Here is a 26740-nt window from a genome sequence, read left to right on the forward strand (position 1 = left end):
CCGAGCTGAGCTGGGGAGCAGAGCTGTGCCAGATCCAGAGGGGCCAGAAAAGCAGCCCAGGAAGCAGGTGAGTGCTGGGAGCAGTCTCACAGAAGCAGCCTGCAGAGCAGACCTGTCCTGGGAGCAGAGCTGCAGCAACCAGAGCCAGAGGGACCAAAGAAGCAGCCCAGGGAGCTGGAGGCAGAGCAGCAGCAGCGGTGCAGAGACAGAGTGGTGGAGCTGGGGCTGGAGCATTCCGGAGATGGGTGCGGTGGGCAGCTGGGGAGAGCGAGGGGGACCCTGAGCAGCGGGCCCAGCACAGGGAGACACCTCAGCCAAGAGGCTCTGCAGGCCAGGCTCAGCTCGTAACCCTGACAGGGCAGGGGCGACACTGGGAAGAAGGGTCCTAGCACTTAGAGCCTGAGAGCGTGTGGCCACCACCAGAGCAAGCGTCCAACCCACAGCATCCCTGCAGCACAGCCAGGGCCTGAGAAGGCGGCCTGGGACTTACAAGGAACAGACTGTGAACTGCTCTGACATTCCAGAGACACTGTTTATGATGTTCCCTGCCACAGAGCGGGTTGATGTGTTCCCTTTAACCTCTCCCATTTTTACCTTATTCTTTTTTAAATTAATTGTTGATTAAATAACTTGCATTTGCCTTAACTTGTATGTAATGGTCAGTGGGTCAGAGAAGTGCCCAGTGCAGAGAGAGTACCCCGGAGTGGGGACACCCTAGCCCCTGTCCTAGGTGACTGCAACAGGGTTGGGGGTCGAGCCCCCCAGGAATCCTGGGCCCAGCCTTGTTGGGGTTACGAGGACTCTGCCATACAGGAGAGTGGAAGGGGAGTCCTCAAGGACAGGGAGGCCACTGGGTAAAGGAAGTGGGAGCGAGGACCCGGATCCTTTCGCTAGTCCACTTCACCGGGGTAGTGCAGAAGCCAGGAAAGTTCCCCATAATAGTGGGACTATTCCCCCGCTTACATAGTGAAGATTATTGCATCAATTTAATCCTTCTTAATTTAACAGTCGGTATTTAATTTCTTCAGGTATTTTGAGTGTTTCAGATTTGCTCTTTCAAATGCCTATTAAAGCATCGGGAGGACACTGTTTTACTTTAAAAAGTAAATATCTTATTTAGTAAGTGAAAATGAAGGCTGGTTAGACTAACTTTCTAAGAATATAATCAAAAAGAAAAGGAGTAGTTGTGGCACCTTAGAGACTAACCAATTTATTTGAGCATAAGCTTTCGTGAGCTACAGCTCACTTGCATCCGATGAAGTGAGCTGTAGCTCACGAAAGCTTATGCCCAAATAAATTGGTTAGTCTCTAAGGTGCCACAAGTACTCCTTTTCTTTTTGCGAATACAGACTAACACGGCTGCTACTCTGAAACCTAAGAATATAATACAAACCAAGATCCGTTCACTTGTTCAACTAGTTATTTAACAAGATAGATAATATTACTATGCTTGAAATATCTAATGGTTAATTAACATATCTCAGCATTAGCTATAGATAGGGAGGGAACTTCTTCTATCCAGTAATTGTGGGGTATTCAAATCCAGTCCATTTTATTTGTGTAGATACAATATAAAGAATACACATGCTGCAGATACAGTTACTATATAAATTGCCTACACACCTGAAGGATGCCGGACCCACAAGCTTGGTCTTTCATATCCTGAATCACAGGCCACTGTCATTTTGTTTAAAGAAAAGCCCTCCTTTAGCTCAAGTGTCTGGTTGGGTTGGTCAGTTCTTGAGTGGGAGATTTCCCCAAGATTAACTACAATGCTGCAGAAATTGGTATTGGCATTTAGCAGGCACCTTTCTACTCTCTGAAGTTACTAATGTGAGCATGGTATTAGGGAATACTGTCTGTACTGACCTTTCAAATGAGAAGTAAACCTGAACTCCTAGCCTCTCTTGGTCCTTAAAGCTCTCAGGGTGATTTATTGCAAGAGTAGGGTGTCCTGGAATGAAAAAGTGGGTGCTCTTCTGGGTTATAAAGAAGACTAAGTAAATATTGTAATTTGGGGAAATCTTTTAGGGAAATTCCAGTTGCCTATGGTTTGTTGAAGGATTGCCTGGAACATGCACATATTTTCAGAGAGAGCATTAACTCTTGCAGTGGAAAGTTCTCACCACAGTTGGAACATTGTACTTCTGAAGAAGCATGATGTATATTCCGACAGCTGGCTGCATGTTCAGGGGTGCACAATTAAATTTGCTGAGCTGTGGTTTTTTCTGCTTCTCTGTTCAGTCAAGATTGCAGCTGCAGAAAGGTGACCATAGACTAGCCATTAAAGATAGATAATCTCCATCAGTTGGGTCCCGTAAGACTGGATTCAGCTGAATGCTAGAAAATGTACATTAAAGAACGATGCTCCATTGGTCAAGGACATGGGCTAAATCATCAAAGTAAATAGGTTTTTCTCACTTCACCTTAATGCTATGACTGGCCCTTGGGAAGTGGGTGTAATTACTGTCAAGTTGGTGAGGAAATTCTATAGTGCTGGGCTTGTTACAGTATGAAAGAAGCCCCATTCCATCCACTATATTTAAAAACTGACAGGGTGCTGAAAATGGTTACAGGGCTACATCCCAGTCCCACTGACATCAATGGTTCAACTCCCATTATCTCCTAAGGAACAAAGATTTGACCTATCTTGGGAAGATTTGGGGACTGTGTAGGAGACAGGAATTTTATTTACATTGTCCTCTTCGGTCTGTGACCATTTTTCATTATCATTTTGTCACATTTGGCTGCAGTCGCCAGCAAGACCCGCTCTCTGGCCCTGCAGTGTTGTTTTCTGTAGAACCATTTCTCTTTAGAAATGTGACAGATGGGGATAATACAGAAATTTCAAAACAGCATGATTCCAACTAGAGTACCAATTAAGCAGCCACTAAAAGCACCTTTATGGAGGACCTGTCCAGACAACAGAAGCCCCAAAGGAACAAGTGTTTTTTTCTCTTTTTTTTTTTAAAGGGCCAGTGCTCTCAGTTTTTATTTAATGCAAAAATTGAAATGTAATGCTGCATCATTAGCATATAATATACCACAGCTTACCTAATTGTTAATGTTAAAAATAAATTGGGATCCCAAGGATGTCCTGGTAGTTTTGTGATGTGCAGATTGGGCATATTTTTTTAAATATAAAGTCTTTACATTAAGCAGAAAGTGCCATCTGGCCTCAGATTATAAAATCCATGTAGTGCCGTGTATGTTAGAAGTGCAAATTGTTTTCAGTGGTTTGTCATAAATTGTTAAGTGAGCGCACAGGTTCTTACCAGCAAAAGTTGAAGTAATTTCACATTTTTCAGTGATTTGCTCACACCATTTATTAATGCAGGCCATGGTCGTTTGATATTCTTGTCTGTGTGTGTATGTGTCTGCATGTGTGTGCGCGCAAGCATGTATAACCTTTGTTAATGGCTTATAGATTATTAATTAAAACATGCAGAGGTGATAAAACCTTCCATAACTGGCACTGCAACACACAACAATCATTGCTGGCTAGTTCTTGTGAGAAGGTAGCTAATTGATAAATTGGTTAAGATGATATACTGTCTTTACGCTCAGAAAACAAGAGGATATAGAAGCACCCAGCTGAGCAGCTGTGTGAACTCTTGTTTATCCTAAAATTATTTAGGATCCTGTCTCTGAGACTCTGGAATCACATCATGCAAACATACAGGCATCATAAATACTTCAGACTTGTAGAAATGGTTACAAAACCTAATGTTCCAAAGTGGTAAAAGGGATTTAAAGCCATTTTGGTGGTTTAAATGCTGTCTCAGTTATTTCCAGCTGGTGATATCCAGTTATAAAAATTATTTTCTTAATTAAAGGACATTAGTAATTAACTCTAATATCTGTAAAGCAAACCAGAGTAACAACCATCTTCAGAATAATGAGACTTGTAGTCCTTTTGGTTATTTATAGCCCTTTACAATCTTAATCTGAACACTATGGTATGCAGGAGGGGCCAAATCTATTCTTGCCAGCTAAAAGCCTGAATCTGGAAGGTACTGAGTGTCTGGTTTCAATGAGAGATGAAAGTGTTCCGCACCTGGAAGGATGAGGCTCTTTGGGAGGTGTACATTACACTTCCCTGTGCCATCTGGAATCTCTGACTGTCACAGGATAGTCAACCGAGGGAGGGTCCATTAGTGGCATTACTTCCTACACTCCCTCTGCCGAGGAGTAGTTAAGTTTAACTTGGCTATGGACCTCACCAGTGGAAGCTGCTTAGGGTATGTGGTGAATCAACATATTCTCCAGCCTACTGAGCATATGCTGTCCATGGCTGCTTTCACAACGCTTTCCCCTAGTGTGCTTTCCACCACCAAGGACCCTGTACCTTTGGTTATGCTGGTGGCTGAATTTAGGTCCATATTTTTACCTCTAAATGTGAGGTGTGTGTGTGTGTGCACACAGTGAGAGAAAGAGGAACCAACATTTTGTTTTAAAAAAGAGAACTTTTTTGCCACTCATTGATTAAGGAGATTTCAAATCTGTCCATAGGACTGTGATGGAGCCTGGATGCCACCCATAGAATCATCCTTCTAAATTTCTCCTCCACACAGGGTATGTCTACACTGCAGTGGAATCCCAGAGTTAGTGGGACTTGAGTTAGCTGACCGATGTTAGGGAACGTCTGCATTGTATTTTAACCCTATGTTAAGACTTTTCTAATCCATGCTCGAACCTAGGGAACTGCTATCCGCACTGCAGTGCGCAGACTCGAGTCGAAGTAACCACATGACAGAGTCGCTAGCGCCCCACTCCCAAATGTGGATGCTCTAGCCCTAGGACTGTGGTGCACTGTGGGAAAACTTTACCGCCTGCCTTGCACATTACCAGGAAGCAGCTCACTTTGCAAAAGTCTTGATTGGTTCTCTCACCATTGCAAACCCAAGAAGCTCTTTGACAGTGTGCTTGCAGATCAGTGATCAGAAGAGACTGGATTAATGCTGACCTGAGCTGAGCTCTTTGCAAAGGAGAGCTGGCTTCCATTTGCAACAACATGGATTGCAGATTGTTGAGACAGAGAGGACTACAGAAGTTGCCCCATGGAATTGTGGTCTTTGGTCTCTCGACGACCTCTGAATGCAGCATATTATTCAGTAATGCAGAATTGTTGTACTCAGCCACACTTAAAACCTGTCTCTTTCAGTGGCTTAATTAATACATTGTAATGTTTATGAGCTACGGTAAACATTTTGTTCTCAGTTAGGCTATCTGCAAGATTCAGACTATTGCCATTAGTCCTGAGATGTGTTTGGCATAAGTAACCCTATCCCAATCATTTGCCAGCTCGGGGACTTGTGTATAATGTGCGAAGGCTTTGTGCAGGATACTCACTGTTCTCAAACAATGCCTGCTGGCTGTTGGTAATTAAACATGCCTTTGTATGTTCACATTGCATCTTTTGACACGTTTTTAAAATTTTCTCTCATGATTTTTGTGCTTCTCGGATTGGTAATACTGCATTAGATAAATGGTAGGGGTTCAAATGCAAATGACAATGTCATTGAAATCAGTATAAGAGAGCACACAAAAGAAGTTTGCGAAAGGAGGCATTTAGAGGTGGTTAATTTTTATATGATAGTGGGACACTATAACAAATTTAGAGTGTGGGATTGGAACTAAGGGAGCAGGTTCCAGCCGAAAGCAGATTGATGGGGAGTGAATGCAGCAATGTGGAGAGGGTAGGAGGAAATGTAGAGTAGAAACGTTAATGGGGTTTCCCCATTTCTTTTACAAAGTTGTGCTACATCTACAATGTTGAGAACAACCAAGATGTTTGTACCCATCTCTTAAATGGTCATTCATGTAAATTGACAGAGACTACAGTTCAGATACCTGGAGAGCTTGTTCAGCCTGAACCAAGACTTTAGTATACTTCATACATGGAGCCAATGAACTGCAGAAGTCCATTCTGCAGAGCTGAAAAGGATGCAAATGCAGTGTTTTCTGTTTTACAGATTGTTACAGATACTAATAGAGGAGCCATTTTCCAGTGGCTTGGTGGCTATAGAAAACTCAAATCACACTGTCAGACTCTGCAGCCTGCTAACTGTAGATTCTATAAGTCATTGATCTATTTGATATTCTAGTTGCTATGATGTCAAACAGGAATACAATAGTGTTGTACTTTCAGGATTAGAGGTTGAAAGAATTTTGTCATTCAATAATCCAATCTGTCCAGTTCAATATAATCTGTTTCCCCAGTGGAGTATTTAAGTACTTGGGAACGTCTTTCAGAGAAACAATGGAGTATGGTATACTGTATTTTTGAAATTGATGTTCCATTTTAATAACAGTGAATATTACGACTAAGCATCACTTTCAGAAATGATACAAGAAGGTCAATAAAACTTCTGTTCAGAAGAACTGCGAGGTCACTACATAGCTTTTTTCTCCCTGGTAAACTGCTAGCATCACTGACTGGATGAAACTTTCAGATTTATAGCCAAAAGCTGGCCCTACCTTTCTCATGCATTGGAAAGACTGAGTTTAGTGTAGCAGATTCCTGGAGGAGCAATGACAAACCTCCTATTGACCTCAATGTTAGAGGAATGAGATGCAAGAGTACTAAGATGTGAAAAATCATGCCGGATTCTACTGGAGCCAAGAATTCAAAAGTAACTAGTGATTTGGGGTCCCTCAATTTTTGATGTGCCCAATTTGAGCCCCCTTAAGAAGGCCTGGTTTTCCAAAAGTGCTCAACTCACACCTTCTTGAAAATCAAGGCCCTTTAAGGTGTCTCATATTGGGCACCCAAACCACATTCTATTTTTGAAAATCTTGGCCTATATTCGGATGTGTCCATAGATATTTTAAAACAACTTTGATCCTCGGTATTAAATCAGATTTTTTCATTCTTTTTGGTCCAATTCTACAGATAGCACCAAATCCTGCCTTCTTTGCTCTGTCCTTATTCACTCAAACACGCGTTGACTTTAAAGCAAGATTTGATGGAGTAAAGACTGAAGAGTGTTATCTGTTATCTTTGGGAACAGGAGACCAAAATCAGCCTGGTGGAAGCAGGAGTTTCCCACTGATACCAGGCTATTTTGGCCCAAGTTCCTAACCCCTAGGCTTCTGTGGCAAGCCCTTCCCCCTTCAACGTATGCAGGGAACACACCCAGTTGAACTGCATAGTCTTGAATACCCCCATTCCAAGTAACCCCTTCTGCGTGTAGGGAGGTCCCACAGAGCTCAGATCTGCCTTGAACAGGGGGTTCATATGAGTTGTTCCTGAAATCCTGCTCCCCATCCCCCACTCTGTACCAGTAGAAATTCAGGTGAATATTTCCACTCTGCAGTAAAATGTCTCTGAAAAGTTTGCTTACTCTATTCTTGATTGACCAAACCTCTGTAATTGGAACCTGATCCCTCGTGTCTAGTCTGTAGTTTGTTCCATTCTCATTTGAATACATAGATGTTTATCTTCAAGAATATAAACCAAGGGGCCAATTCTGCCAGGATTTATAAATATCAAGCTACCCCATTGAAATTCATGGTCTGGAAGTACTTGGGCCTGATCCTGTAATCATGTCATGCACAGAACTCCCATTTACTTCAATGGGAGTTCCATGTAGAACTGGTTGGGATTTTTTGTTGATGAAATGTTTTTATTGAAACTAAATCTTTTCATAGGAATGGGTCAGTTTTGATTAAACGTTTGTCAGGAAGGTTTCTCAGGTTCAGAATGGAATTTCTGGGGGAGGGAGAGGGAAAGAGAGAGAGAGACAGAGACAGATCCCCATGCCAGAATAGCCCGTTGTTTAGGGCACTCACCTGGGATGTGGAAGACAGAGATTTAAATGACCCAACATGAGCCAGCAATGAGATGCTGTTGCAAAAAAAGCAAATACAAATTTAGGTTGCTATCAGAGGCATAGCATGGAAGTCATGGGATGGGATAGTATTGCTCTACTCCGGGCTGGTTAGGCCTCAGCTGGAGTACTGTGTCCAGTTTTGGTCACCAATATACAGAAAGGATGTAGAGAATCTAGAAAGGATCCAGAGGTGAGCAACAAAGATGATCAAAGGGATGGAATGCCAGCCATATGAACAAAGGCTGAAGGAACTGCGTATGTTTAGTTTGGGGAAAAAGGAAGAACATAAGAATGGCCATACTGGATCAGACCAAAGGTCCATCTAGGCCAGTATCCTGTCTTCCGACAGTGGCCAATGCCAGGTGCCCCAGAAGGAATGAATAGAACAGGTAATCACTAAGTGATCCATCCTCTGTTGCCCATTCCCAGCTTCTGGCAAACAGAGGCTAGGGACACCATCCCTGTGCATCCTGGCAAATAACCATTGATGGACTTATCCTCCATGAATTCATCTAGTTCTTTTTTGAACCCTGTTATAGCCTTGGCCTTCACAACATCCTCTGGCAAGGAGTTCCACGGGTTGACTGTGCATTGTGTGAAAAAATACTTAATTTTGTTTTAAACCTGCTGCCTATTGATTTCATTTGGTGACCCCTAGTTCTTGTGTTATGAGAAGGAGTAAATAACACTTCCTTATTTACTTTCTCCATAGCAGTCATGATTTTATAGACCTCTATCATATCCCCCTTAGTTGTTTCTTTTCCAAGCTGAAAAGTCCCAGTCTTATTAATCTCTCCTCATATGGCAGCCGTTCCATACCCTTAATCATTTTTGTTGCCCTTTTCTGAACCTTTTCCAATTCCAGTATATCTTTTTGGAGATGGAGTGACCACATCTGCATGTAGTATTCAAGATGTGGGCGTACCATGGATTTATACTGAGGCAATATGATATTTTCTGTCTTATTATCTATCCCTTTCTTAATGACTCCCAACATTCTGTTCACTTTTTTGACTGCCGCTGCATATTGAGTGGATGTTTTCAGAGAACTATCCACAATGACTCCAAGATCTCTTTCTTGAGTGATAACAACCAATTTAGACGCCATCGTTTTATATGTATAGGTTGGATTGTGTTTTCCAATGTGCATTACTTTGCATTTATCAACACTGAATTTCATCTGCCATTTTGTTGCCCAGTCACCCAGTTTTGAGAGATCCTTTTGTAGCTCTTCACAGTCTGCCTGGGACTTAACTATCATGAACAATTTTGTAACATCTGCAAATTTTGCCACCTCACTGTTTACCCCTTTTTTCAGATCATTTATGAATATATTCGATAGGACTGGGCCCAGTACAGACCCCTGGGGGGACACCACTATTTACCTCTCTGCATTCTGAAAACTGACCGTTTATTCCTACCCTTTGTTTCCTATCTTTTAGCCAGTTACCAATCCATGAGAGTGCCTTCCCTCTTATCCCATGACAGCTTACTTTGCTTTAAGTGCCCTTGGTGAGGGACCTTGTCAAAGGCTTTCTGAAAATTTAAGTACATTATATCCACTGGATCCCCCTTGTCCACATTCTTGTTGACTCCCTCAAAGAATTCTAGTAGATTGGTGAAGCATGATTTCCCTTTACAAAATTCATGTTGACTCGTCCCCCACAAATTATATTCATCCATGTGTGACAATTTTGAAGGCGATTAAGGGGGTATATGATAGGTGGCTTGAGATACTTGAAAGGCTATAAAAAAGATGGAGAAAAGTTGTTCTCTTTTGCCACTGAGGGCAGGACAAGAGGCAATGGGTTCAAACTACAGTATAGCAGTCTTAGATTAAATCTCAGGAAAAACTTCCTAACTCTAAGAACAGTAGGACAATGGAACCAACTGCCTAGGGAGGTTGTGGAAGCTTCTTCACTGGAGTTTTTCAAAAGGAGGCTTGATAGCCATCTTTCTTGGATGGTTTAGACACAACAAATCCTTCATCTTGGCAGGGGGTTAGACTAGATGGCCCTTGTGGTCCCTTCTAGTCCTATGATTCTATGATAAATATCAGTTCTGCCTGATGGAAATCAGGTATTTTAGCCTGGGCCTCCCACATGAGTCCTTGAAGAACTGGAGTCTGTCTCTCTCTCTCTCTCTCTCTCTCTTTTTGGTTAAAAATTTCAAAAGGTTTTGTTCTCATCCCAATGTGGGACAGAATTTTTTTTTAAATATTGAAAATCTGGGGGATGGGAAAACTGTTTCCCTTCCAGCTCCAGTTCTGCATATAGAGTGCTTACAGACTTGGGCCCTGTAATGATGTTTGCTTGCAGTATATTATTTAGCCTTTAGATGACTCTGTGTTCTGTATAGCATTGAAGATGGGGAGTGTTCCCTGGTAAACAAGGGAGACAAAGCTGGAACTTGAACCTGTTTATGTCTTTAGCTTGTAGCTCTTTTCTTTAAGAAATTCCTCCAGTTTGAGAAAGACAGTGATTCCCTATATCTTGTCAGACCCTAATTTGGGACACAATTTTGGCCTGAAAGTTTCAATTTTAGTTGCAAATATATACTCCTTTTATTCCAGACCACAGTCTTGAGTATAATCTTGGCTGGGAGGTCTTGACGAGGCCATGTATCTTCAAGTCCTTGTGAACCAGAACTGTGTCTCCTGATCCTCATTCAAGAACTGCTCAATCAGAGCAGTTTCATGTAAAAAACGCAGCTCATCATCTTGTGCAGATGAGTCTGGAAATGGAGAATTCTGGTTTGGGGTTTGGCTTCCTGATCTGCATGATTTACTAATGTCCATGTGAGCTGGCATTGATTTGTAGTCTTTAAAATAGCATGGGGCATTTAATTGAAAAAACAACAACATTACAATGTGCATGAGACAATTGGTTATATACAGATATTGCTAGAGATTTGTTTTAATTGCTTTTGAGACTAAGTAAAATTTTATCCTTTGTGCATATAAAATGAACAGCAATTATTGCTCTTGTTTGAACAGGTCTCTAGATTTCCAGTAATCCAGAGGCATTTTCATTATGGGTAAAATTCACCCCTGTGCAGAGAGTCAACACAAGGTCTATGCATCATTTACATCCCATGCAAGCCTCCGGGACTTAGGTAATGCATAGGTCTTGTTCTGGCTCTCTGTACAGGCATGAACTTCACACTCAGCTTGCAAATATCTATGCTACATTTTTCTTTTTATTTGCTGCAAAAGCTTTCCATTAAGGAAACCAAGATCACCCTCTTAAGGTGCATTAACCCGTTTGACATCTCCAGTACAGATAACAATATAGGTCCTTTTCAAGTAGCTAGAGAAAGGGTAACCACTATGCTCTGAGCCTTGAACTACATCAGCTGAGGTAATGTGCTGTGAAGTTCCTACTCCTCTTGACTTTGAGAGCATTGCGTAGCTATAAGAGGATGACCAGACAAAGTAAATAATTGATATTTTGCATTATGTTCATAAACAAGGGAAGGGAAAGAGAAAGAAAGATCACTAGGAGTTCATAAAAGACAGCAGCATTTTCCCATCATTTTCATTGTTAGATTCCCCATATTTCTTTGTATAGGCAGTTATCTAGGAAAAGGATCACATACTGTACTGTAATTTGCCCCAATTAATGCTGAATGGGCACTGCTCAAGTAGTTTCAGAATCAAATGATTCCCTCTAGCAGTGGATTTTGGTGAAGGTAAGTTTCTGTCAGTTTGTAGTTTATTCTCTTGAATCCCTGAAGCTCAGCTGATGTGATGCTATGAAGACCCACATTTTCATTTGCTTGAAAGCTAGTATGTATTTTCGCCTACCGAGCAAATTATGTGAATTTTTTCATTAACCAGTTTTACCAGAGAGCCTAGCAAAATCCAAACTCAGGAAGTGGCTGGATTTCTTAGTCAAGAGGTAGCCTTATTTTAAGAACTATTCAGTATGGAAGTGTTAGAGATAAGCATATTCACCATATCCTTCCCTAAGATCACGATCTTATATATTAGTTTTCAGGGCTACCAGTTTCCCAAGTGTTTGGCTGAGCTCTGCAAAAGCCATTGATAAGAGTTTATTTCTTGTCATGGGACCAGACCCTGTTTTCAATTACCATCCTGCAGTTTTATGGGCAACAGATTATTAACTTTTTAGAGGATGGGATGAATAAATACGGTATAAAAATATAATTCTTTTGAACTGGGACCAAGTTTAAAATTGCTTCTTGTGACTTTTAATCTTTTGATTTACCATAGTAACATTTTCATTAAAAAGCATACATGTGTTTCTTTTCTCATTTACACTTTCTTGATTCATTGTCCTCATTTACATTGATTAGTTCATTGTCTCCTCCTATTGAACTTTTAACTACAGCCAGAAAGGTTTGGGAGTTCTAAGTTAATGTGCAAATTTCTTCTGTCTGGAAACTCGAATATGTTCCAGTAAAAATAGGTGTTTGATTAATGGAAGAATTTAGAATGATTAGATTATTCTGTTTTCAAACAATCTTGCGTGTCTACGGCTTGGGATAAAAAATGTATGCGGTCTGAATAAATGATAAGCACCATCTTACCAATGACTCGAAATTCTGTTAGAGGAGCCTCCTGCAAATTGATATTTCTCCGGATTGGACAGTTCACAGAAAAGAATGTCTCTTTATGACTTAATGACCAGCTTTCAACATAAGCCCTCTCACAATTAAATCTAGGTCTTGGCTTAAAACAGGGCTTGGAATTTAGTCATCTGTGCCAGAAGTGCATGTGGCCAAGACCCGTTGTGGTGGAGATACTCCTGAAATCTTGGCTGATTGTCGTGTCTGGAGGAATACATTTGGCTGGCTGATAGAACAAGCCCTCTGTGAGGCCTAGTTTCCCCTACAGCAAAAAGAAATGGAAGATGGAGATCATCTGGCCATTGGTATCTCAAGATGCTGTTTCTCTGGCTGTTACCTACTGTCATCTTACATTGAAAGGGGAACTTCTCCTAGATCACCATGGACTTAGTATTGGTTACCCATGCTAACTTGCAAACATGGAAGCCCATCAAAGATAGTATTTCCAGATGGGGAAACCATAATGAAAAAAAATGATTCCTCTCTGTAGAAATATGTTTTTCTCTTATGTTGTGAACCTTTGATTCTGAAGAATTGGCAGAAGTGGGAACTGAAGTTTTCTTTGTTTTCTAGCTATAGTTCAAACACAGTTGGCTGCCAGCTTCCTCTCATGGCCTTGTGGGATCAGCATTTTAAAAGTGAGAAGTAATTCAATTTTGGTACCAGTTCAGCTCTAGGCCTCATCTGAGTAGAGACTGACAACTGTGCAATTGTACCAGATTTCAATGTGTGTAGCTTTTTCTACCAAGGACAGTGCCACCAAACTCATTTCATTTAGGACTCAAGGTGTATTTGGGCTTATGCCATAGAAGTGAAAGGTGAAGGGTTTTGTCAACCAAGCCATCCAGCTCCTACTAAAGAAAGAAAACACAATTTACAAAAGACTTGTGTTTGCTCCCCATCTCAGATTTTTTTGCAACAGCTTTAGCAGTTCTCCAGTTTATAGATGGAGAAATTACATGTTCCAATAATGAGATGATTTAGTATATGGTATCATGTTGTATTTTCTAATCTGTCAACTTTTAGAGCCATCTTCACTTTGAAATTTGGTGAGATTACTGTCAGGAGTAAGTAGATGCTTGGGGAGAAAGAGAGAACCATTGTAAAACCCATTCTGCTTGTAATGTTACTGCTAGTGCTCTTTACAAATGAAGGTAGCTGGGTATTATTTCTCACTTTCAGAAGGTCAGTGATAAATATTGTGTGGTTTTGGAACTTGTGTAATGTCTGATTCTAACTATTTGACAATGTGTAAATAGATCTAGAGACAGAGGTATTTGTAAAGTGTTTAGTAAAAATGCAAGTAAATAGCCTGAATGTGAAGAATAAGTAAATGACTGGTTCAGTTCCCCTTTTGTTGGGGAGGCAGTGTGGTCTACTGGATAGGGCACTGACCTGGGGGTCAGCAGACCGGGTTCTAGGCCTGGCTCTTACACTAACCTGCTGTGTGACCTTGGAGAAGTTGCTTCACTTATCTCTGTATTTCTGCTTCCTTTATCCTTATGAAGAGCCTATACTCTTGGGACAGGAACTGTCTTTCACTGTGTATTTGTACAATACCTACCCCAATAGAACCCCAGTCTTGCTCACAGCCTTGATTCACCACCTGGGTTCATGGGACAAATAGACATGGCCTTGATGCACTACACTAATACTAATAATAAGTCAGGACCCCCTTCCTCCCCAAAAAGAGGATCATGCTCTTCTCTTTATTTGAAGGAAACTATTTTCTGACTCCTCAAAGCGCCCTTTTCCTCAGGACAGGAGAGCACAAAGCACACTGTTCCCTGTGGAACTAAAGAAGGAATGTTTGCAGAGCAGTTAGCAAAAGATGTTCCTGCTGAAAGCTCAAGGATGACTCAAACAAGTGGGTTTTCTGAAATTGATATTCCTCAACTCTGATTTGACAAACAAATCATTGATGTGTGGTGGTGTGGGAATGAAGGGCATCACAGGGTCAAAAAAGGGCAGACAACACATGAAAAGGGCAGAAGACCAGCTCAGAAAAGCATTCTGTAAACACAAAATATAGGAAATGTTCTGAGAATTTGCATGCAGTGTGTAGATTACATAGTACCCCGGGAATTTCAAGTTCAATAGGCTGATGGCTCAAGAGTTTACAGATCTTGGCATCACCGCTAGATGAGAGGATCTTAAATAATTTCTCTAGTCTGCTAGGAATGGACATATTTTCCTTTAAGAGGAACTTTACATGTCTTCTCTTTCTACTTATTTTTATTTTCTCTTGAACAAGTATATTTATTGAGGTCAGTTTTAGAAAAAAAACATTTATAATTGATTTTCATAAGTCTTCTTACCCAGACCTAAAACAGAGAGTGCTGCTTCCACAGATGTCTGTTACACTGAATTCTTTCTCTACAAGGCTCTATTGTGACTACAGAAAAATTGGAGGGGTTTATTGCCAACCCCACCAGAATTTCTACCTCTGGAAACAGAAATTGACTTCATTCATTTTAGTATGTAAAGATACAGAATACTATTTGTATTTCATAAGCCAGGTCTTCTGGACACTATCTTAGTTACTTATATGGCCCTCTTTACAATAATATCTGAGCACCTCATAGTCTTTAGTGTGTATTTTTCCTCACAATCTCCCTGTGAAGTAGGGATGAAGTATTATTCCCATTTTACAGATGGGGAACTGTGGCACAAAGAGATGAAATGACTCGCCCAGGGTCACACAGGAAATCTTAGGCAGAGTAGGGATTTGAAACTGGGTCTCCTGAGTTCCAGGCTAGCACCATAACCATTACCCTTCCTCTCGCTGGTACCCACATAAAAAGATGTCAAAGCATCAGGTTCCAGGGCACCAGAAATGGCTGCATCAGCACCCCTCAGCATAGTTAGGCTATATTGATGGCAGTCCCTAAACTATGGGCCACCTGCAGCTTTTGTTGACTTTGATTCAACTTTAAGGCATCTGACACTTTACAGGAGGTGCTCAGCAACGGACAGGATTGGGCCAGAGAGAGATTTCTTCTTTGCTGATGAATACAATGTAGAATGTGAAATCTGTGTTAATATACATACTGAGTTAATGGTGGGGAGCCGTTTGCATTACCCATTCTCACATTAGGACTGCAAATAGCACAGAATAGGACTATGAGCATATAAAATATCAGCTGTAATACAAAGTGATCCAGAAATCTTTACATCCTCCTTGCTATTCAGTGCTGTTCTATAGTGTTTCTAGGAAAAGTACATGAAGACAGGCCAGCAGCACTGCTTAATTTGATTGAGTGGTGATATAAGCTTGAAGTCAGGAAAGACAATGAATTCCCCATTGAGATCCCATCGTCACTGGTGCTACCTTGACTGGAGTAAATTATCCAGAGAAGATTATAGACAGTTGTCTCAGATTTAAGAGCTCTGTGATTGTGGATGATTTGAAAGGAGCTTCTAGTCAGTGAATGTGTTTGTTGTAAGCTATGTAATTAACCGTTGTTGGGGCACTTCCTTTGGCTTTACCCCTGAATACATGAGCAGCACCAGAGAACAGCAGTACATTTTAACCACCATAACTGCTGTAATTTGCCTGATGATAAATTGTTAACAACTTTCCTTAATGATGGAAGCCAGAAGTGTGCTTTCCAAACCAACAATGTTACACTTAACTAGAAATTACCACATTCTCATTTAAGTACACACCCTCATTTCCCCTTAGTGGGGGAAAAATGATTTGAGGCTCACTGTTCTTGGCTTGGCCGGGCTGCATGTGTCTGTAAGATGCATGCAGAAACTTTTGTTTATAAAACCAGCATGGAAGAAGTGCTGGGCATGCAAAATCTGATAACCTTTTAAAGGATAATTCCAGATCTGTTGACTTATTGCATCCTTAAATACCTTCAATATTTCCAACCTTCACTGTCTAATAGTCCACACTCCCAGTGCCTCCTATGCTGCCCTTATACATGGCACAAACTCCCTTAAAAATCTAAAAAACCAGTGTATAATGCTCCTTCAAGTCCTTCTATAATACCCGTTGCAGCCATGATGGCATTGCCTACAGCAGTGTTTCTCAAGGACTGATCTGTGGACCGTGCTGGTCCCTGACATCTCCCTGACACAGTTTAGGAAGGCAATAAGCCACTCCCTGGTATCAAAAAGGTTGGGAAACACTGGCCTACAGAACACGACAAGTAGGTAATGGCTAGGCAGTTGTGACTTTGTATGCACAGATTGTCTACATGATAATTTACTCCTTGGAGCTAAGATCATGTGTATTATCTCATCCCCCTTCTTTTCCATCCCAAATCATGTGTTTATCTGTCTGTTGATTCTTGTCATTAACTTTAGGGCAATTTTCTCAGCTGCTGTCCATCAACATGGACCAATTTACACCAGGATTTAGCCCCGAAAGATTATAACCTCTTTAAAACAAGGAACCATCTTTTTGCTACATGTTTATATAGTGTCTATAACAACGGGGCCCGAATACCTTATATGGGCCTGTAGGCATTACTATAATATAAAAAATAATAATGTATATGTGTTAACTCTTAGAAAATTGGTGTTTTCCAAACTGAGAGGCAAATGAAGGCTTAAGCTGTATGCAAGTATATGCCTGTCTAATCAATTTGACCATATGTCTAATGGAATAATTTGCAGTTGCCACACATGGGTGCCTAAAGTTAGGCCGTCTAAATCCACATTTAGGCACTGAAATAAGCAGTCAGATTTTAAGAGGTACAGAGGCCATGCCATTTCAGGGAAGTTAATGGGAGCAGCTTCTGAAAATCAGGTCTCCTATCTAAGTGCCCAAATTATGGATTTAGGTAACTAGCTTTGAAAATATTAGCCTTAATTTTTATTCCTTTTCATTCCTGTTTGACCTGGAGAGCCAGTGCAGCTCTGGGAGATAGAGAAGAATTCTGTTCAGGCTCATGCTGGCCTTGTACAAGCCAGAAAGATGACAACTTAACTCTCATATCCCAGTGTGGGTTTATAGGCCTGACAGTTAGAAAAACAAACCAAACATCTTTTTACTTGTAAACTGAGCACATTTGATCTGGAAGTCATTGAGATGCAATAAACATGGAACTCCACAATCCCATTTTTATGGAGTCACTTTTCAGAGTAGAACCGCACTTAACAAAACAGTCATTATAATTGAATAGCAGGGTTTGTGAAAAGTGCTGGATTGAAAACATTGATGACAGAAGCCTTCTGTTTAATCAGGGAACAGCAGTGACAGTGGTAACATAAACTTACAACATGCTGTTCCTCAAACAACCTATACCAAAGGCAGGACTTAATTTGTAATGAAAGAGGTGCCAAGGCTCACGCAATTAGGTGCCAGGGTTCAAGCAATTTTTTTACTTTCATAAATGAGGCAGCAAGCCTAGAGGTGCTGAGGCTCAGCCCTGGCAAACCCTTGCACAAATTAAGCCCTGACCAAAGGGACTGACTGCCATTAAGGACTTGTCTACATTATTACATTTGGTACCTGTTTTCCACAACTGGCGCAGGGTGCACTGGAGTTAGCAGTGGTGGAAGATGAAGTGTGGACACTCTTTTTGGAGCATATTTCTGTGACATAGTGAACCCTGTCGTACTAGCACATTTGCAGCTGCACTGTTGCTAGAAAATAAGAACCACATTTTCAGAAACTCAGGGATGAAAAAGTAGTTCAATTGTTGTTGCCCATTTGGTTTCTGTGCAAATAACCATCCAATGTTGCCAATTACTGCTGGGTATACTTGTGCTTTTTTTTATGATGTGGACACCTGACTGCTGGGAACTGGAGCTCAGATTTTCAAAGCCACTAACTCGTATAGTTTACGGAAAGTTTAATTGAAAAAGTATATAAATAATGCCTCTATGCTAAACTCAAGAGAATGGATTCTTCTAACAGTATCAAAATACAGCCTTCTGAATATTTTGACAAAAAGAAGGATGCATTTAAGCGTATTAGATATCACTGGGGGCTTGGGTTCTTTATTGCTGTCTTAGAAAGTTATTCTTAAGGGAGGAGTTTAAAGTGTATGTGAAAAGAAAATTATTTTCTTCCTGTGGTATTATCTGGGCAATTTATGGGCTCATTTGATTCACCAATTTGCCTCTCATCAATATTTATTCCCATAATCTAGGAGTTTTGTGCGTGGTTCTGTGGTGATGCTTGGGGACAATGGGTGCATTTGAAATGCATAGACTGACATATGGAGTTACTGCTCAGGGTGACACATTTGTAATTTGTCAGTCTGAGAGCAGTCAGTGTGCTTAGTAGTGTAGTTCTTCAGTGGGGTGAAGACACCATCTCTTTGTCTCTCTTTGCATATCAATTTGAATTATTTTCTGTGCATGGAATGGTTGCTTGTCCATTTCACAGTACACTGCTTAGAACATTGGATACTGTGGGACTGGTTATCTGGCCTCTTCCCCATATGTATGAAACAATGACAATGTAAATTTCCTTCCATAATATTTTTAATATACATTATTTATTCACATTCATGTCATGATTGCTCTATCTTGAGGTTTTCATTAGTAGTCAGCCTTACATATCTCTTACATCAGAGGTTGTCCAGCTGTGGTCTGCGAGCTCCGTTCAGGTGGTCCACAGATAGTTCCCTCTAAGGTGTGCGTCTGAGCGGCTGCACACGAGAGAATGAAGATGCCACTCACCTAACTAGTGGAGCTGCGCAGGCGTGGCTCCACTAATTAAGTGCCTGGACCCTGGAGGAGATGCACTTGTAAGATGAGGTGGTGGCCTTGGGGGGAATAGAGGGTAGGTGGGAGGGGGCAGTGGGGTGAGAAGAGGGGGTGGGGGGAATTTGGGATGTGCAGGGTTGCAGCGACCAGAGAAAGAAGTGACTTTTCCCAGCTCCAGGGCTGCAGCTGCTGGGGAGAGTCAGCCCTCCTCCCCAGCCTTAGCTCTGTGGCTGCTGTGGCGGGGGAGAGACCCCCCTCCTTCCCAGCTCCAGGACTGCCGCAGCGGGGGAGAGAGGGCACATCCATCGTATTAGAAAGGTAAAACTACTGTTATGAAAATATGAGTTGTGTGCTTTCATTTGTAGAACAAAAAAAATTTAATTTTTTTTAATTAGCGCTTTTATCCAAAGCGCTTTACAATAGTTAGCTAATGGTACAAGCAACATTTGGAAAGATCATTAAGTGGTCCGACGAGACCCTCAAAAATTTTCAAGTGGTCCACGGGAAAAAAAAGTTTGAGAACCACTGTCTTGCACTATGCAGGCAATAGGTGCCTTAATGTAAACTAATATTTTAGCATTTGATATGGATTTGTCCTGCGGAGATTGGTGGAGAGATCAGATTGTGTAGATATGTTTTCATGGATGGCGATCTCATCAGATCACACAAATTAAGCAAGTTTTGTCAGAGACATGGCCAAGGAAAATACAGATGATACAGGAAGTGTCATTGGTGACTCAGCAGGGAATACTCTTCCAGCCAAATCAGTTCCAAACCAATGCCACAGCATGGTTCTAGTGGGGATTATGCAGATACTGGAGGTGATGTCTTTTGGGTGAGATGTAAACCTGAGATTCTGGACTCTTCTGTTCATTATAAATTCCACAACACTTTTTCTAAGATTAAAAGTTTTAGCCTAAAGTCTGGCTACTGTTCTAACACAGGTAATTACAATCTTTTTGCCTAAGTGCTTTAGGGCAAGGACTGTCACCCACTCTGTATTTGTACGGCACCTTGAACAATAGACAGAGATGGCTGGAGGATAACAGTTGTGTTTTGCAGCAACTTTTTAAGTTTTGAAATTTGTTTTTTGTTCCAAAAAGTTTCATGTTTTTTTAAAACCAGAATTGTGCCAAAGTGCCCATTTTCAGAACAAAACCTGAGCTCGTCAATTCAGGCAGAGAGGTGTGTATGGCACCAAGGTTTCTGTGGGGGAGACACATTCAAGCCCCTTCTCTGCCTGATTCAGAGAGATCTGAAAACACTCATCCCAAATAACTCTCAATCAGGGATAGCAAGGATTTGAACCCAGGTCTTCCAAATCCCAGCTAGTGCCCCAACCAGCTGTCTATAGAACATGAGCTCTTGCTACTATCTCTGCCCTATAGCCAGAGGTGTAATTTCCAGCTTGGGTAGCTGTACATGTGCTAGCTCTGATGGCATTACTGCTCTAAAAATAGAAGTGTAACTGTGGGGTAAGTGCTCGAGCGCTTAGTTTGTGCTGCTGCCCACGCTGCAGCAACTACGCTTCTATTTTTGGTGTGCTAGCTTGATCAGAGCTAGTGCATGTATGTCTCCCTGTGTAGGAAATTCATTTTTCCTTCACTTTAGAAGCAAATAAGAAAATACTACTAAGTTTCTCTTTTACCTCTTTCATTTAATGTTATTGTTTCTAATTAAACCTAACATTTTATTGACTCCAGACTGTAATTTAAGTCTTTACTTCAAAGCGAATTAGCATGGCAACTCCTAAGTGTTATTGATCAATTGACATAATGGACAAATCATTTCTGCAGCAACACTGGAGTTTGCTGGAAAACAACATGGAAGCCTTCATGTTGAGCCGTAAAATAAAAACATCCACAGACCCAACCAAATAAAATTATTTTGTTAGCAGAAGATTAGGAACAGTAATATATATGTGTGTTCCGGGAGGTGGGAGGGGAAAACCACAAGATAACTTGGGACAGTGTATATTGTGTCAATTAAAAATACATTTGCAATGGGAAAAATCGTAAGTGGCAGTGAAAAAAAATTACAAATGGAGGAGTGAAGTCTTACCCATGGTAGTAAAACTGGCAGAGGGGAATTGTGTATGCCCCTTTTTTGCCAATGGCCTGAACCCCATTGAAGTCAATGGAAATCTTTCTCTTTACTTCAGTTGGATTTGGATCAGGTCCCTAGTGTTTAGGATTCCAACAGGGTTACAGCAGCAGCCAGTAGCTAGGTCTTGTACAAGAAACCATGGGCTAAAATAGGCCTGAGTTATGACCACAACCTTAAATTCATTTTATTATGGGAGATTTTTTTAACCCTACCTTGTGGATTAATAACAAGACTATTTTATTAAAAAGAATGTGATGTTTCTCCTTGTCTGGTTTTGCTCATTTTTGCAGAGCACAATGTTCAGTATAACCTGAATAAAAGGAAATAGCAACCAGCAAAATCCCTTTATAAGAGGGGAAGATGTGCCTAGAAAAGGCTTTTATAAAATAGCCTGGGGGAAAAAATGAAAATTATACCAAATATGGAGCACTTTTCTCAGACCTGCTGCAGAAAACAGTGTCAGTGCCGTGCCCTCTGCCTTTGCAACGTAGCAATGTGATTAGAATACTAGGCTAGAAGGAGGGGCTCCAAATTAGTGGCCTGTGCTTTATAGACAAGTTAGATGGTCATTTGACTCCAGCTGTCAGGGATCTATATGGTAACAGCTTGCACCCTCCAGAGATCAGTCAGATTTCATTAACCTGTAGCGAGTTCTTTGTGCAGCTCTGAGCTCCCTTTAGCATGGGGAAGCTAATTTGCTGAGTTTAGGCGGTAGCTGGATTAATCTCATTAGATATATTTTCTCCCTTCTCTAAAGTAAAGCATGTTTGGGATGAAGAGCATGTTTCTGGTAACTGTGGCATTCAGTTTTACAGTGTAATAGGATATGTGAGATGAGATTAAATGCATATCCTTCTGTCTCAGGCATCAATAAGGCTGCCTGGTAGGTTTATATAACTATACCTCATGTTGTATCAGCTCAGTAAAGTTAAAGTGGTGACTTGTTCGGGAAGGGATCTGAAGAGTTGGTGATGTTAGTTTTTATCATAGACTTTTTTTCATCCTGTTTTCACCAAAAAACATGTATAAGGGAAGTTGCATTTTCAAGTCACTGGTGACCCATGTCTTTTCAACATTACAAATACATTTAAAGTTCTTGCCACAAGAATCTCAGGGTTCCTAGAGCAATATATCCTAGGGCTATAAACATTGCTCCATTTGAAAGATTTGGATAATAGGGGCTATATTGGCTTTAGACAGTAATTGAAAAGATGAGTAGGCTGACATTACATTCAACACAGACAGGCAGTAATTAATTGCTGTACATATATGGTGTGGAAGAAAAAATGTTAAGCTTAAAAAAAAAAAGTGTGCCTCGGAAGTCTTTAGCAATCAAGGAGGTAATTTGCTTTCCAAAATGATTCACAGCATCTCAGCTTAACTAATTAACAAAACAGCAGGGTTTTTGAATTTAACAGCAGCAGGGTTAGGACTCTGTGGGTACAACTACAAATGCCATCTAAGAATGTATTTCTAATCCTGCAATCAAATACCTTGGGATATTGGCTTTGCTCTTTCACGTCCATGGGCACCCAGCACCTTCCAGGATCAAACCTGTGGAGCAGTCAGAGTTACAAGTGGCTACTCTCTGTAATAGGAGCTAGATGAAGGTGAAAGAGGCAGGTGGAGAGGCGGAGGATTTTGCACTGACAGGCATGACTCAGCGGTCCATAAAATGATTTTTATTAATGTTTAATGCATGTCAAAAATGTCAGAATAAGTAGGAGACATAAATTATTTAGTTTTGTGAGTTTTTTACCCTTTTCCCCCCTGCTGATATATGTAAAGTGTTAGTTCCTGATTTGTTTAGGTATCTGATGCTATCTGAGAAGTTAAACTGATCATCTTTACACTTAGAACATTTCACGGCAGCTCTTTTGAGAAGAATTAATGCTACTTTGTGGTCCAGTGTTTCACTAGAGAGCGCTGAGAGATCTGGAGTGATTGGCGACTGGATTATATAAAATCTGGTAAAGTGGGTTGTGATTATTTGGGACTGATTTCTGGAGGAGTGGGCCATTGAATAATTGAAACAATGATAATGAAACCTAGAACAACTCTGGGGTCCAGTCTGCTACGTGTACTTACGTGGGCAATTCTTATGGCCCTTGAATAAAAGACAGTGGACTTGTGACTTGAGTCACAGTTTAGTTCCTAATTCTCCCTTGTTCCAGAATTGGAGTAAACTGTGTCAGCTCTTTTATCTGGCCCAGTTTACTTCACCATCTGTGCTGGCAGAGGCATGGGTCATGGTTCTGTGAATTGCCCAGCCCTGCTCTACAACGTCTTTTCCATCAGTATGGGAGAGTAGAAGTCCCTTGGAGGGTGCTCTTCCAGCACTGCTGTGACTGCTGATGCATGTAGCCACATAGAGGCTGATCATGCCGGCTGCCCCCTTACTTTTCTGTGTGGGCTTATGCCATGGATCAGTTTGGCTCTAAATGGCAAATCCTTACTCATTCAAGAATTCACACTGAAGTCAGTGAGCCTCCTCACCAAAGAGGGACCAGCCACTTCAATAAGGACTATCCATATCAGTTGCAGGATCCAGCCCTCATTTCATTTAGAGTCTTTTGAACTAGCTGGATCTGAAAACACACTGCAGAAATAAATAATATCTATGGAATTAAAATCCTAAGCAATGGTAGAATGAGAGTAGGACCAAGAGATATAAACAAGGGAGGAAAAGTTTCTCTTCAGATGAGGAGAGTTGGTGAGACAGACAAACTCACCAAGGAATTTATTCCTTAAACCAAGGAATAAAAAGATTAAAGAGAACTAATTAATAATTAGACCTGTGCTTCTGAATGTATAACATGAACCACAACCAAAGATGGATTATTATTTTTAATTGAAAAAACATAGTGCCATTCACACAAGACCCAATCCTTCTCCCATCCAAGTCAATGGGAACTTTGCTGGTGTATTTGTATGTGTTAGGATTGAGCACATGCACTCTATTAAAGAAAGAATAACAAAAAAAAAAAAAAGGTTTCTGTCTTAGAAGAAATTAACAGATTGTTTTTAATTTTGGGGAAAATGCAGTTCTGATTGTTTGGGATTTTGTTAAGGTTCTTAGGAAAGTTACAGGCGCTGAGACTAGGATCTGAATTGGCCTCTAATTAAAGTTGCTTTCTTACTGTCTGGCATTAAATCCCCTTGGGAAGCAGATGTTTGGAAAGCCCACTTTAGGCACTGGCATATGGTTCTTTTGTAAGGCCAGGGTTTCACTCCTGAATGTTGTACATAATTAGATATTTTACTTTTTCATCCTAGAAAAGTTACTGGGGACTGGAGACCTCTAGAATTTGAGAATCTGGTTTTCTGTTAGATAGGTGGGTGACCTAATGATGTCACTTGATGAATTACAGGTGCAGGCTGATGTCCTGCAACAACACTTATGGAAAAAGCCTATAGAAAATACCAAGAATGAAATCAATGTAGCTTATAGAAATTTTTCTAACCTACAGAATTTAATGCAGAATGAGATCCTTCTGTACCAATCTGTAGAGTTTTTAATGGTGAATTACATCCTTCTTATAGGTTTCAGAGTAACAGCCGTGTTAGTCTGTATTCGTAAAAAGAAAAGGAGTACTTGTGGCACCTTAGAGACTAACCAGTTTATTTGAGCATGAGCTTTCGTGAGCTACAGCTCACTTCATCGGATGCATAGCGATGAAGTGAGCTGTAGCTCACGAAAGCTCATGCTCAAATAAACTGGTTAGTCTCTAAGGTGCCACAAGTACTCCTATCCTTCTTATAGAAACCCATAGGCAGATTTAAAACAGTTTATAGGGTTACTAAATTCTATAGAATGTTTCCATAAGGGATTCAGTTGTGACTGAAAGGAGAGTGAAATGAAAAGGAAATGTTCAAACACATAAGGCCTGGTCAGAGAAAACGCCCTTACTTAAAGCAACTGACAGTATTCTAGAGTAGAAATGGTCCCTAGCCCTGTACTAACAATGTTACAGGCAGTAGTCTTTTTGACAGTTATTGTAGAGCAGGAGTAATCAATTATTTTTTGTCAAGGTTCAAATTTCTTGGTCAAGGTATAGTCAAGGTCCAGAAACCAGAGAAACATTTTTCACACTGTAATAACAATAATGATGGTAATAAGTAAATAAAAGATTTTGCAGTTGTTCAAAAGTGTCTGGTGGTCTGGATTTGGCCCGTGGTCTGCCTATTGACCATCCCTGCTGTAGAGTACAAAAATGTATAAGAGGAAAAGGATGGTTTTCTGGCTAAAGGCTGAGTCCTGCAAGGTGCTGATTATTCTCAGTTCCCTTTGCAGTCAAGTGTTCAGCAACTTGCAGTTTTGAGCCCTAAAAGTACAAGACTTGGCATCAGGTGATCCCACAAACTTCCGAAGTGATCTTGAGAAAGTCTCTTAACCTTTCTGTGCCTCAGTTTCCCCATCTGAAAAGGGAAATATTCTGATCTCCTACCTCAGAGGGGCTTTGTGACGCTAAATTAATTAATGTTTGTAAAGCACTTTGAGATCTTCAGATAATAACAACATTCAATGTTTTTGTAAAACTTTTCATTTACAGATCTCAAAGTATTTTACAAAGGTGGGTAACCATTATTTCCCTTTTATAGTTGGGAAACTAAAACACAAAGAAGTTAAAACAGCTTGTTTAAGGTCACAGAGCAATATAGCAGCAGAGCCAGGAATAGAAAACATGTCTTCTGACTCTGAGGCGCGTGCTCTAGCCCTAGGGCTATGGTGGCTAAAGGCATTATAGGAGTGCCAAGAATTGTTACTTTTATGAGGGCAAGAAATGAAACTTCTTAGACTGATCCCAAGCCCCAGATGAAAATAAAAAAGGAATGCCACTAAAGTGTGACTTGCATTAGTTACATCCTCATAGTATTGTTAGTGTTTGTTTAAAATAAAATAAAAATAATCCCCTGCTGATGGACATAAAGTATAGCATTCACCACAGATTGTACATTAATTCAGTTTTCTTCTAGTGCTTTGAGTAGTTTTGTGCCTTCATATGAAAAGACAAAGTCTGGCTGTTAGCTGAGGTGTAATACACAAAGTGTCATGTTTTTGACTTCAGATGCTGAATGCAGTTTGTAAGAGGCCACATGTGCCCTGAAGCTGATGAATTTGCATGTTTGATACAAGTGGGTGTATCTTTATCAAAGCCTTGCCTATTATTTGGCCTCCTCTCAAGCTGTGGGGCCACAGTTTAGATGTTTGTATATTCAGAGGCTGTGTTGTGAGGCCTGGTGCTGCCAAGTGCCTCGTGGAGGGAATAACAATTTTAGCAATCAGCAACCCCCCCCCCCCAAAAAAAAAAAAAAAAATTGACAAAACCTGCCAGATCTTAATGTCACAGACAAGGCAATGGGGGAGGGTTTTAGCTCACAGTGGCTGCCCCTGTGTGAGGCTCTAAGTGACAGGAAATTTGAGAGACAGACTTTCCACTACAGAATGGGCAAGAGCTGCTGGATCTCTGACAAGTATTGGCAGAGCTTTGAAGGGCTGAGTATTGTTATCAAATAGCTCCGAATGAGGGGATGTT

General features: G+C 40.8%; 1 protein-coding gene across 6 annotated transcripts in view; it reads left to right on the forward strand.

Annotated features, from left to right (window-relative positions):
- The window catches only part of KALRN (kalirin RhoGEF kinase), a 746508-nt gene that overhangs the window by 193711 nt on the left and 526057 nt on the right, over nucleotides 1-26740 (forward strand). The window lies entirely within an intron of this gene.

Source organism: Chelonia mydas, chromosome 11 (assembly GCF_015237465.2).
Source record: "Chelonia mydas isolate rCheMyd1 chromosome 11, rCheMyd1.pri.v2, whole genome shotgun sequence".
Taxonomy (NCBI): Eukaryota; Metazoa; Chordata; order Testudines; family Cheloniidae; genus Chelonia; species Chelonia mydas.